General features: G+C 41.4%; 1 long non-coding RNA gene across 1 annotated transcript in view; it reads right to left on the reverse strand.

Moving 5' to 3' along the window:
- Positions 1 to 644: 644 nt before the first annotated feature.
- LOC127482407 (uncharacterized) overlaps positions 645 to 14,491 on the reverse strand; it is a 101,000-nt gene continuing 87,153 nt past the window's right edge. The window contains exon 4 of the long non-coding RNA XR_007908595.1: positions 645 to 3,428. This is a non-coding gene — a long non-coding RNA (uncharacterized LOC127482407). The remainder of the gene's footprint in view (positions 3,429 to 14,491) is intronic.

The raw sequence follows: 14,491 nt of genomic DNA on the forward strand, positions 1-14,491 counted from the left end.
TCACCTATTCATTTTATATTTTATTGCTTTTAGTGCTAGTAAGGTTAAATACAGCACTGCCTCATATAAATCAGATGTCCAGAGTGCAGAAGAGAATAAAAATATTTGGATAAATAATTAGAGGTTGAAAATGGGATTTTTATTTTAAAAGCAAGAGAAATAAATTATTTTTCATTAAATATAACAGCTGCATTTAAATTTTTCCCTTTTGCCCAAACTTGAATAAAAAGAGAGAAGATAAAGGAAAAAAAAATCTTCTTTTAAAAAAAAATGTTGAAAATCTTTGTCAGGCCTAAACTTTCATGCTAGCATTTTCATCTGCACAATATATCCTTTGGGGGCAAAAGTGTTCAGAGTAATCGTGACAGAGGCTGTGAGAAGGTGTCACCTGTCTTTTTTTCCTGCCTGTTTCACAGAAGGGACAGTACAGAAATCATTGCTCTGAAAAACAGTTCATGCCTTCAGGAGAGCTCTGAAACATTTGCCTGCAATTAATCAGGAGCCATGGCTCAATGAGCTTCCATGTGTCTTTGCTGTGTGGAGCAGGGACTAAAGCAAGCACATGCTGTAGAAACTCAGACAACAGCAGTCCTTTCAGCAAAATTTTATTAAAACAAAAAACCAAAATCACCATAACAAAAAAACTAAACCCAACCAAAATGTGTCCGAGAAACAGAAATGTTAGCATACTCATTTCTTGATATTGTCCATAGCCTTTTATATATTCATGCATAATTTTCTACAGAAACTTGCATAGCTTAAAGACAAAGGACAAGCTGGGGGGAATCTCATCTATAATAAGAAAGGCACAACTAAACAGAGATCTAGTTAATGAAAAAAACATCTTTGCTCAGAGACACTAGTCAATGGACTGAGTTCAGAGAATCAAACGAGTCTCATGCCCATTCCTCAGGAATACTCAGTTTTCAAATCATCTGTCATGCACTGCGCACTGAAACCTTATCAGAACACACCCGCTACTGCAGGAAGGTGTGAGAAGCTGTGGGCATATGTTGTCTATCAGGGGCTGATGGTGTTTCTGAAAATTGCATCAGATTATGTCTTCTGTTTGGCACTAAAATAATCCTGATTCTTTTCATGGAGACACAAACACCATTTGACATGCCCCTGTGGATGGTTGACTCCCAGATGCCATTATCAGCCTGTGGCAAACATGCTATAGTTGCTTTAACCTTCTTAGTAAGTCTACCTTGTATCTGTGTTGCTCGTTCCCAACAGATTTGAGGAACATTGGTTTCAGTTATCCCTAAGGCAAGGATGGGTACAGGAGGGGAGCCCAAACAGGACTCCTTGATTACCTGAGATTTGCTCTGACAGATTCATTTTCAGTAATTGCACCTGTACACCTGATTTAGGGCTCTTCATCAAACAGTAGTGCAAGCTGATTTCTTTGAAAGTAAATACCCAGCAGTCAGGACTATGACAGGTGTTACAGATGGGACTAGTAATTCACTTAACTGTGTCTCTAACCCCCTCTTTTCTATACATTTCACCTCAATATTCTCCAGGGCAATCACTAGCCCTGCTAAACTTGTGGTCCTCATTTAATTCCCTGACATGTTCTTTTTTAAGGCTTTTTCAGTTATTGAAGTACAAGAAATTGCTTTTGGCCTCAAGCCTTGGTTTCAAGAAAGGCAACAAGAGACTTCACTCTTGGTAACTAAAATGAAATGCTTTCTGTTTTTGCATGAACATCTCTCAGGGCTTTTCTGCGCCCAACTGCACTTTTTCACAACGGTCCATGTCCCCAATGGAGGCAAATCTTTTCCTGCTCTGCCAGTGGAGGGCACAGTGCTCGGACCAAACCCTAGTGATAAAGAAGTAACTTAATTCAAGATGAACGTCTTGCATTTACAGACAGTCAACATATCCCTCTGCTCCAGGGCTTCTTAATTTACCATACAACAGGGGCTCCCCTGGGTGGGGGGATCTAGCTGCATGAGGTCAGGTTCAGGGACAACCCTAACAGGAGTCACCCAGTGCACACGAGAGCTTATTCTTTGGAAACAGGCCCGCGGTCATACAGGCTGTGGTCACACAGCCCATGGTCATACAGGCTGTGACATGTCTCAGGTTATGAGGTAAGTGCTGCAGAGGGCAACTCCCTGAGGAGGGATGTAGATGCACGTGTGGATGCCATGCACAAGTAGTCATTCTTTTCATGGCATTGCATCAGAAATGTTACTGTAATCATTACAAATTATGTCTGCTGTATAATCTTTTCTTTCCTTTATCTAGTCTATAATTACAGCACCTACAAACAAACACACAAAAAAACCTTATTGGATTTTTCTGTCATGATCTATGTTTAGGGCTTGGCAGGATCCAATTTTAATTTCAACTTCAATGATAACACTTTATTACCCGTGTTCTTTATTTATAGTTACACACTGCTTATTTATAATGATGTAAATATTTTTTCAACTTGCATCAAGGAAAGCGCTACTATCATGGGTTGAAAGAAAAGCAGCTTCTCTCTTTTGAATAGCTGGCATGATTTCAAGGAGATGGGGTCTACAAATTCATCTGCCATCACAAAATTTAGTCCTTAATCTATACAGAAAAGAAATGACAAATAGATTACAAAACCCTTCCTGACAGAGCCTGTCCATGCTCTGTTTTCTTGGAATACTGCATAAAGTGACAACATGAATCACAAGAAACATTCAACGTGAGCTCGAGCAAGCTAGAAAATGCTCTTTTTTCTTTGGAGGCAGGAGAAAAAAATTGTGTTATTAAAAACAGAGATGAGCTGAGAAAAAAAATTAGTTTAAGTATTTTGTGCATTTAGATAGCCCAAGAAGATCCCATATGGAATATGAGCAAGTGTTAACAGAAAGGTCATTAATCAAGTAATACGCCTACTGGAAACAAATCCCACAACAGCTCAAAAAAAAACAGACAAAAAGTTAGCCCGTGGTTAGATAAGTAAATGGATGTCTGTGTGGGAGCATTATTGAAGAGAAGAAGCACCATGAGATTGGGCAGCCACAGGTCAGGCATTTCATCATCCAACTCTCCAGTACCCCAGCACTCCAGTAACAATCAGCTGATACCCAATCAGCGGAAAAAGTTTCCTGAATCAAAGCTGCTTGCTAGAGAAAGAGAGCATAAGAGTGTCCACTGGGAGGAAACCTCTGGTTTATTCAGGAAAATTGATCCCCAAGACTGCAGTGTGACCTTGTGTGGGGACCAGGTTTCCTCTGACTCCAGTCAAGCTGAAGGATTTCCCTGCACAGGAAAGCAGTGGGACTTTGGGTATGTTGTCTGCACACCTCCATCCACGACAGTCACTTCCCTCCCAAGGTTCCCACATAGGAAGTTCCTTCTTCACCTTCTTCCAACAAGCAGGGCTGTCCAACACAGTGTTGCTGGGAACTCTGGTTGTTGTTCAGTAATGCTGAAAGCTGAAAAATATTATGTCAACATTTTCATGTGCAAACGGAAAGCCATAATTTTGAAAGAATTTATAATAGCTCAAAATAATTGGTCCCTACATGCAGTAAACATGGGAGTTATTGGTTCAGGGCTGCCGAGTGGGTAATGGGAGATGACTGCTACCATCTTGACGTTGATATTTTTGCTGAATGATTTGGCAAAGCAAATCAAAAAAGCCAAGGTTATAACTGTTTTCTGTTGCCACTTTAATAATCTTAAGTGCTCTGAGGAAATTGCCACTAAGCATTTTACACAAAGTATTTGTGGAACAGACCTTAAGAATTATTGTTAGTAAGAGAATAACAGATATTAATGAGCATTTTCCCCCAGTTGGTGTACCAGTGGAGAATTTACAAGTCCTAATGTGCACTAAATTTGAAAATTACTATTTTAATACTATCATGAAGAGTATTTAAATCTGAAAGAAAATTACCAGCTAACTAACTAGGGGATCTGAAGTACAATTGTCAGAGCTGAAACATTCTTACTTCCCCACACAAAAACAACTAAGTCCATCAATCTCAAAGTTTTTATTTGATACTCCATTGCCAGGAAATGTTTTCAAATTCAGATGAAGGAAAAGAAGAATAACAATCCTAAATATATCATTAAAAGCTTTGTGTAGCTAGTAAGCCAGACGTTAGGTTAACTTAGAGTCCTTGATTTATGCCAGAGATGTAGTCATGCAGCAGTACAAGAGAGCTGAGTGTCCAAGACTTGTCTAACAAGATGTTATATTTTTCCACATGCAATGAACAGCTCTTTACCAAGTCAGAGGAGAAAGCAGTCCTCCAAACCCTCCTTAGTTGACAGGTTGGGCAGAGATGCCTTTGTGATGAAGTTCAGTTCTTGAACAGGTCCAAATTAATAGCACCTTTTGGTCTACCCTGAAATTTGGTGCACCTCACAGAAGTTGTAAGGCTGAAGTTGTGGACTGAGGGAAGCAGACAGGATGCATCAGTTTGTGTTCTCCCTATACCAGGTGCTCTTTCAGCAATATGTGCATGGGTGAATAAGTACAAATTTGTGTGAAGATTGGGGAAAGCAAACCATGGTTTCTGAATAAGCTCAGTCTCTCAGCATGTACTGTGCTGTGTCTTGACATCAGTTCACCTTTGATGACACAATATTGGCAGCAAACCTCAGGAAGCATCTGGTTGCCTTGGTAGGTAAATGAGCAGCAGCTGGGAAAAAAATTGAGTTCGTGTGGGGACAGAGGCATTGAAGGGCTTTCTGAGCTATTGATTTTTGTATGTGCTCAAGGAAGAACAATGGGGAAACAGATTTTTTGTCAGCTCAGGTTACCCAGAAATTTCTATATTTTGCCCTGCAACCCAGTTGCCAGATTGATTGAACCTGGTTAACACTGCTTAATAACCAGCACAAACGATCTTTGAAGCAAAAATGCTTAAGAAAAATCTGCTCCAAATCCTTACTAAAGGAATTTATATCTTAAATTGTGACACAAAACATTTTGTGTGAATCATAGAATCACAAAATATCCTGAGTTGGTAGGGACCTATCAGGATCATTAAAGTCCAGTTCCTGGCCTTGCACAGGACCACCCCAAGAATCACACTCGTATGCTTGAGAGTGTTGTCCAAATGCTTTTTAAACTCTGTCAGGCTTGGTGCTGTGTCCGTTCTCCTGGTTCCAGTGCCCAACCACCTTCTGGTTGAAAAATATTTTCCTAATATTCAACCTAAACCTTCTCTGACACAACTTCAGGCCATTCCCTTGGTTCTGCCTCTGGTCACCAGATTGGTGCCTGCCTCTCCTTTTCTCCTCACAAGTAAGTTGTGGAAGACTGCAATGAGGTCTCCCCTCAGTCTACTTAAGGCTGAACAGACCAAGTGACCTCAGCTGCTCCTCATAGGGCTTCCCCTCAAGGCCTTTCACCATCTTTGCTGCCCTCCTTTGGACACTCTCTAAGAGCTTAATGTTTTTCTTATATTGTGGCACCCAACACTGCACACAATATTCAGGGTGAGGCCACACCAGTGCAGAGCAGAGTGGGACAATCCCCTCCCTCTACCGGCTGCTGATGCCCCCAGGACATGGTTGGCCCTCCTGGCTGCCAGGGCACTGTTGACTCATTCAATTTGCCATTGACCAGGACCCTCAGGTCTCCTTCCACAGCACTGCTTTCCAGCATCTCATTCCCCAGTCTGTACATACATCGGGGGTTGCCCCATCCCAGGTGCAAAATATGGTACTTGTGTTTGTTAAACTTCATACAGTGGGGGAAGTACAGCCCTCTAATTTATCAAGGTCTCTCTGCAGGGTCTCTCTGCCTCTGAGGTAGTCGACAGTTCCTCCTGGTTTCATCAGCAAACTTACCTGGTATGCCTCTGTGTCCAGGTCATTTACGAAGATGTTGAAGAGACAACATGTTGAAGAGAATACTGAGGTCTGTAATAGGAGAAAACCAGTGGTGACCATCAGCTGGGATGGCCATTGCCCAGCTATGTGGCCCAGCTATACCCTTCTACAGGTGAATGTCATGTATCAATTGGGTGCTGGAGTTATTCTTGTCCAGTTTCTGCATGGTTGGATCTCAGGTATTCTGAGCCATGCAGCTGCTGGGTGAGCAGAGGACACAGCATCTCTTTCCCCCACACTCCACAGGTTTTCTGCTCCTGTCCAACCTCATCCTGCTCCTACAGACATTACAGTTATTTTAATTTTGCAAGAACATGCATGATACTAAGATGTATTTCCAAGCCCCTGTATTCCTTGTATTCCTTACATCTTTCCTTGCAAGCACGTGCAGCCCCTGCACAGGTTGCACTTGCTTTAGGACTGTAGCTGCTTCTGCATATGATGCTGTGCTCATTCCCTTACTGATGCCTCTGTGTCAAAGGTCCTCTCAAAATAATTCATACTGAGGTGGGGGGTGCAAGATGGCAGTTAATAGCCATTTTCACACAACATTTTGAGAAATATCTGCACCCGGGGCCAATTCAAAACACAAGTCTTCCTTTCCATGCATTTTTCTCTCTGCTGCTCACTCAGCTCTAATCATTAGGACCTGATCGCTTCAGCAAAGATGAATGCATTGACAGAGTATTTTTGTGTCCTGTTGTTCAGAAATCATTGTTCCTGTCACTTAATAACTGTAATTACTACTTTTCTAGGCCTTTGGCTGATTGTCTTAGCAGAAGAGGAAAAAAAAAAACTGAAAAAGGAAGGTGCAAAATTGGACATCTTGGAAATAAAAATAACCTCTTGCCTCTTGCTATTAAAGTTGTTCCCTTTAGGTCAGAGCCCATATGCATGCACATGTGCACACAGTGCTTCCTCTACTCTACAGTGCCTGGGGTAGTTTGTCTAGTTTTAAATTGGCCAAAGTAGATGAGGGGTGGCAGAAGGTTATTTTTAATCTGTTAATATGTTATGGGAGACTGTGGTGGCAAGGAAGCATAGAAGGTGGGGGAAGGCAGAGGGAAAATGTAAAGTAAGTTTGTTTGAATTAAAAGAGCACATGATTTCAAAGCTCCTGGTGCCAGACTTTTATAGTAGCAAAAAAAGACCTTTTTCTTCCCCCTGCTTTTCTTATTCCATGAGAAGACATGTCCCTGTGTCAAACATGGGGCCTTGGCTTGGCTGAGTCTGTGGTAAAGGAATAAGTGACAGCCTCACAACTGGACTTTTCCAGAAAGCTCCTGGCTGTTTACAAAGCTCAGCACAACAAGGAGTGTCACCACTAATACACAGAGGAGCTATGGATTTTGAACCACGCTGTTAGCCTGCCTGACTCTGGGAGATGGTGGGACCTGACCAGACAGGCAATCAGAGGACATCCTTTTCCCTGGGCAGCTGTCAGGTCCCTGCTATTCCCACTCCTTCCTCTTTGAAATATCAATTTATTCCTGCTTCTCATGCTTAGTATGTCTTTTTTTTTTCTTTTTTTTCTTCACTTTATATAAGAGAATTCTTAGCAATTTCAGACAGGTCCAGCTGTGGTTAATTTATCATGAAGAAAGTAATATCAAATGGAGCAGTGCTGGGGAAACAAACAACCCAGTGCAAAGCCTGCCCCTAATTGATTGATGAAAGGAAAATTAGGGCTGCCTCCAGAAACAATTTCCATAGCAATGGGAATAGAGAGGAAGCTGTGCTGAGAATTGTGGGCAACCCACTGCAGCTCTTTGGCCTCTGAATTGCTGGGCACATCAGCACTAGCAGCAAGGTGCCAGCCAGTGTGCCCGGGGCTCCCACCAGCAGCCAGTGGTGGATGCAACAGGTTAGCATGGGACCACTCTCCCACTGATGGACCCCCAGGGCAGGGCACAGCACAGGGCCCATGGTCAAGCCCAGTTAGGGAGTTGTGAGCACAGTGCTGTACCGAGGGATGGAGATTAACTTCCTCCCCCAACCCTGCTCCTCCCCCAAAGAAACAGATGCCATTTTTTCGTGGTCTTTTCTGTTCCTTTGCATTTCTTTCAGGCACAGAACAAAATTCTGCCTCAGCCCAAGTACTGATTGCTACCACTTCAAACAGATTGACTTTCTTTTATTTTCTCTGTAACAAAGTCATTCAGGAGACTTCCCAGCAAGAGTTTTAGTCCTTCAGAAAAAGTCCTTCAGGTGCTCTGGATGACTGGGGCACACTGGCAATTATTGAGACCACATTCTTTTGTTTTGATTGTTAAGGTAGTCTGCTTTAAAACTGACTAATGATATGGGGCATGTCTTTTATTTGCTTGATTGGAGATGTCTTAAGGAAGGCTTCATTTCAGGGAAGGAAGTCCACTGCAGGAGTCTCAGGGTGGGGAACCACAGTTGCCCACATTGCCAGCTGCTTTTGAAAACCTTGTTCATGCAGATTTGTGTGTACCTCTTGTTTGTCAGGCAGGCCACAAAAAGCAAAATTAAGTTCCTGGCAGCTAAATAATGAGCAAGTGTTACTCTTAATTTGGTGTAGTACAAAATAACCAGTTTACAAATTTTAATAGACCTTAGAGAAAAAACAGCTCAAAGAGAAAAAAAATAAATAACCCTAATTCTGGACTTGAAGCTTGAAAAAACCAAATGAATCAATTTTCATAGTTGTCTATTGGGCACACTCTCCCCAGGTCTTACATTTACCAAGGCTTAATTCCTTCTCTGTAATGGCTCAATCCTGACAGGAATTCGGCACCTAGATAGGAGGAACCATTTCTTGCAGCACATGATGCTGTAGCCAGCTTCACCTCTATGCCTTAAAGCCATACCCTTTTCAAAGGCAGAATGTATACTGCTGCTTTTGGCAATGTTTTGATTGCTGGTTATGACCAAGACAGTGTCAGAAGAAAAGAAAGGCAAGGTTGATGTGAATTTCTCAATGCTACCTTTGTCTGGCTCACCTTTTTTAACAGTATTCCTGAAGTTAGCGGAAAGCCTGATCACTAAAAAGCCTCTCTCCTAATGAGTGACCTCTTCATTATCGTCATCAGTACCAGCAGTCTGCAGAACATGTAGAAGAAACTTCCTGAAAGGAAACAGCCTGAAGACAGAGAGAGAAAAACAAAGGTCTTTTCCAACCTAAACCATTCTATGATTCTATGATATGTAATGCACCAATCGACGTGAAGATGGATTTCTCTCAAAGCAACATGACATATCTTTATCTGCCTGAATTTATAGGAATAAATTTTACAGCGCTGCATTTCGGGGCAGACAAAAGTTGGCAGGCTCTGAGGAGCATACATATTTCAGTAATTTGTAAAAAGTTAAAGCATCAGTGTATCAGAGAGATGACTTAACGGACAAAAATAAACTGGAGGGAAAAAGGAGAAAGTGAAAAAAGAGCAGTGCTAAGGATGAAGTTGGGCATTGGTAAAAATTTCTACTTCTTTGCTAAATGCCCTTTCGACAGCATCGACTTTCCAGGAAAAGCTCAAACTTTCTGTTGAAAAGCTATTTAAATATAGTTATGTTTGGAGCATTTTTTGATATTGAGCTTTTTAGTGTAGTAATTAGAATTTGCCAGGGAGGGAAAACGTCCTCTGATGTTGTTGTTGCTGTTGACAACTTTTAGTAAGAAATCTCTCCTTCCCTACCTTCACTAGGGAATGAAAAACTTGCACTTGATGAAGAGCTAGAGCAAAAGACAAACAAGGAGAATGACAAAATTAGACAAGTCAAAGCATCCTGATTTGTTTTTTATCTACTCTTTGGTACTTTCTCTTCTTAGCTTCTTGTCTGTATCGTTTTTACTTGTCAGGGCTTTTTTTTTAGGCTATCAGATTTTTGCACAGGGATTATTATTGAGTTTTCACAAAGGTTACCATGTTGTGGGCTTGACTGGCAGAGGGTTAAGGGTTACAGCATATATCAGTCACCGCAGACAGACAGCTGGAAGGAAAGGTCATCTGGACAGCCCTTTGCTATAGTAAACAGCAAGGGAACCCAAAAAAGAAGGCTGAAATTTTCAATGCAAAAAAAAAAAAGTGAGAAAAAAAGTGAGTAGAGCCTTTGTTCTAAAAGAGACGAGCTGAAAACCATCACAACCAGCACGCCTGCTGTCTGAGCATTTGGTCAGACTCTGGAAAATGTTGCTGAAGGTTGGTAGTTTTGTTACGTGCTGTATTTAGCTCCAGCTTACAGTCTTACATGCCATCAAACCCAAGGCAAGACTACATATTTGCTAGATATACTTGAGCAGCCTTTCTCAGCTTAAACTCAAGCACCTGCTTTATGACCTTACTAGGTCTGGATTGTGTTTGTTCACAAATATTTACAGGGAAGGCACGATACTCAGATGGAAGTGGCATTGTTTCTAGAGAAAACAATCAGGACTAAAAGGGTAAGCACAGATCAGACATGACAGTTTCAGCTAGAGACAGGAGCTGATGCCGCTAGGGTGGCATTTTAAATATACTCTTCTATGGTTTATTTGCAAAGAATGAACATAATGCTCCAAGAGATGAAGAACTCCACCTGCTCTGGAGATGTAGCTATAGCAACCTCCACATGATTACATTGCTAATCTGCAGGTGTTGAAGAGGCATAGATAGATGCTGTTGAGTAATTCAGCTTCAAATAGATACTTTGATCTGCATAACAGCTTGCATTCATGTCCTAAATATGGATCATTTCCAGTTCTGCAATTCTTCTTTATAACAGCAAAATTCCAATCCTTTATTTTATAAGGGGAGTCTTAAAACTTGCCCATGCTAACTAACAAGAAAACCAGTTCTCTTAATTTCAGGTGGGGCAGGAGTGGGAGGAAAAGAAACCTTTTCATTGTCAAAACTGTCTGAACTGTTTCTTGCATATCTTATCTGAGTGACTCCTCAATGGGAACAAAACCAAACAAAAAAGAAAAGTTGTTCTACTTTCCTGCATATATGATGTACTGATGAATCAATTGCATCTTCACATTAAAGACAGTTTATTCTTCTGCAGACACCGGCAGCAGTGTCTGAACTTGTACCAGATCAGATCATGCTTCATTAGCAGCCACAACACTGTTAAAAACATCAAGCTAACGTCTGTCCTGCTTTTTTCTCCCCAAGATGTAATTGAACTTGGTGGGGTTGCCTGGGATGGAAGTCAACGCAGAATATGGCTCATCATCAGAGAGCTCCAAAGGAACCTGAACCTTTGATAAGCGCAATCTGCAATTCACTGATTCCATAAAAGAAAGGAATTAACAGCTCCAAGAGAAAAATGACCCTTCATTGTATTCCCTGCTAATCTGCTGGAGCACTCCTTTGGAAGGGTAGTTCAGCCACACACTCATCATTTCATGAAAGCTAGCTAAGAACATTTGATGAAGCTTCTAAAGTCTACATAACATGCCCCTTTCCTTCTCTCCTTTTTTATTTTCTTTGCCATATGAGCAACCTGCAGCCCAGTTGCTCCCTTCACTTCCTGAAGCATCTATACTGCCCTGCTTCCTGCCCCTGCTTCATTTATTTCTTCACAGATTTCTGCACAGTCACCTTATTTATTTATCGGAATGACTTTCTGTGTTAAAGAACAACAAATTAAAACAGAAAAGGCATTTGAAATTCATTGGTCAATGTTGAATGCTTGCCTTCACATGAACAGCATGCGTGTGGCAACAAAGTGGACCACGGCGCAACAGCCAGCTCTTTTTTTCCAAGGGAGCCTGTCTCATCCCTTGCCTAGGACACAGCTTTTCCAGAAAATTATATCTTATTGCTGAATTCAGACATTCTTCATTCCACCCCAAAGCTCCCTGTCCCACTGCCTTTCTACTGATCTTGCCTCCACTCTCCCCTCCTGCCCCACTGACCCCCAACCCTATCTTGGTGTCCTGCATTTTTTCACAGCCCCAGACTCCTTGCATCCACTGCCCTGGACATCTGGGCTACCCCTGCCACCAGAAGCCACCAGGCTCCTTCACCTTCTGCTTACCTGAGACATTTCAGACTCTTTGTCTCTGGCTCCTGTGGCTTTTCCTTCGTGCCACCCATCACTGAGTGGCTCCAACCACAGGGACTACCCACCCCTTGCAGCTTTAGGGGGCAACTGGAGAGGGGAATTACAGCATCTGTCTTGCACACTGAAGGGAAGCAATGCCGTGGTCTTTCTTGTCTTGGCCCTGGGTGTCCTGCACACTGATGCTTTGCACATTGGACAGATCTGTCCTGCCTGGTTACCCTCTAGCAACCTCACTTCCCACGACGGGTGGTCTGTCTGAAATCACAAACTCCGTCTCAGTAGAACCATGTCAATTATATGCCTCTCTTCTAACTCTTTATTAATTAGATCTTCCATTAGTTTCTCATTTATTTAGCCTGATATTGATACCAAGTAAACTGGACTATATTCACCTGCATGGTTTCATTTGTCTCAGAATTTTTACACAATATTGACGTTGAACGATGAGAATTTACCCATTTTAAAAAATATTAATATTAATATTAAAAAGTATGTACACATGCTAAAAATATCCTTCATTGACTCTTGTGGGCCACTTTTGTGGACCTTCCAATTTAAAAAATGGATAACTCTAGTGCAAGTTGTTCAATATCTTTCTTAATTAGTAATGTGTCAGAAAATACATTATTCCAAATAGAGAGCAGAAATAATTGTTGAACAGTTTAGAGTTTTTCTTCATTGTTATTAATGACTAGGCTGTCTTCAGCTAGTAATGAGTTTATGGCATTGATAGTTTTTCTGTTATTATTCATATCTTTTCAAGAAAATACTTCTTCTTAAACAAAGTCTGACCATCCATGAAGTTTTTTCTGATGTCTTAGTATCCTTTATCAATTTTCTACACCTCATAAACTATTATTTATATGGATTTTTATTACCTCCTCCTTTTTGCCATATGTTGCGTATTGCTTTTTAATTTGTTATTCCTGCCTTCATTCTTCCATTGAAAGAGAATGTGCTTTTCACCAATATTATTTAGCTCCTTTGCTGTGAAGTAATGGCTTTTTGGCCATTTAATATGTGCTTCTGCCTAATAACTTTTTACACTTAGTTTCACTTGTAACTTTTCTTGGTCTGGGAAACTAGTATCTTTTAACTACTGAGTGCATGTGGCACTTGGGGTTACACAGCTTGTCAGGGCAGTGATGGCAGCCTGTGACTTATGCTTTGGCACAGTTTTCCTTGCCACACAGTCCAATTCCAAAGGAGGACACCAGTCTGCACTGGGCCCGGGGTTGCAAAGGGTCTCTGCTCTCTGAAGGTGTTGGTTTCATAGGTGTATGCAGTTTACGAAGCTGTTCCTGACACACAGGCAGAGGAGGTTTGCTGCCCCTGAGATGCCCGCCATCCCCAAACCAGCAACAGTGGAGAATGTGTCACCTTCCATTTTATAGTCTGTGCCCTGCCCAAGCAGGTTTTATCCGGTGCTTTTAACACTGCCATCATATAAAACCTTCCAGGCTGTTTCAGTAGGCCAGTTATATCAGATTTCTTCCCACTGGGGTTACTTTCATTTCCTCCTGCTTGTTTCCCAAACTCCTCATATTGATCTATAAATGCATGGAAAACAAGGGCTCTGGTGACACAGGAGATGGGAAGGGTCTCTGGCCAAATGGGAGCCCCTGACCCACATAGACTCATGGAAATGGGAAGAGAATCTCAGAGCAAGAAAGAGGCTGGCTCAGAGGTCAGGACAGAGTTGAACTGAACTCTCCCTTTTAATCCTCTGCCTCAACTGCAAGACTTATCTTTCCTCACGAATTGCTTTTGAGCTGTATTGCTCCCAGATGTGCAGAAGTGTTTTTAGCAAGCCCAAATAGCCTCTCAGTTATCTAAGCTGAGAAGGAAATGTCATATATTGCTGAGGGAAAATCTTAACTTTCTCTCCGTATGTGCATGCTGGTCCATAGCAGAAATAGTTCCATCTAGAAAAATATTATTTTGGGAATCAGAATCAGCACCTTTTTTGTTTGAATGTGCTATTTTTCACTTTGCTTGGCACTTCAAGTGCAAGGTCATGTGGCAAATCATTTCACTAACAATGTTTATCTCTGTTTGAAGAATTCTGTCAAGAATTGATTTGAAAAAGGTTTGGGTAGTGCCTTTTTTTTCCTTGACAACAGCTCCATTATTCAAAGCCTGATTATGCAAAATCGTTTGCTGCAGAGATATCTTCATTTTAATTGTAGAAAGAAACAAAAAAAAAAAAAAAAAAGAAAATCACCAATATTCTTGAAGGAAGAATAGTCTTTTTAAAAATTTTAATGTTAAATTTTATCACATCCCCACCCATGGATTCTATCCGAAATTCAGGGCAATATTGTTTAGAGAGATGCCTGGGGACCACTTGGGCAAGCCTCGATCTTGAAACTGGAGCAGCATCAACCTAGCTCAGTCCAGCCTGTGCACTCACACATACACACAGATTTCTATCTCTGTGTGTATGCACATATATACCAAATGGCAACTTTCATAGGCCCTTACTATTTTCAGTCTTTAAAACCCTACACAGGTGCCGTATCTTAGAAATACAGCTTTTAACACCAGCTGGTTTCAGTGTGCTAAGTGTTTTATCTAGCAGATTAGATTACACACCCTAGGGAAGAAAGCGACTTAACCACATTGTACAGCAGGT

Source organism: Manacus candei, unplaced genomic scaffold (assembly GCF_025592945.1).
Source record: "Manacus candei isolate 608988 ecotype Guabito, Panama unplaced genomic scaffold, ASM2559294v1 h1tg000088l, whole genome shotgun sequence".
Taxonomy (NCBI): domain Eukaryota; kingdom Metazoa; phylum Chordata; class Aves; order Passeriformes; family Pipridae; genus Manacus; species Manacus candei.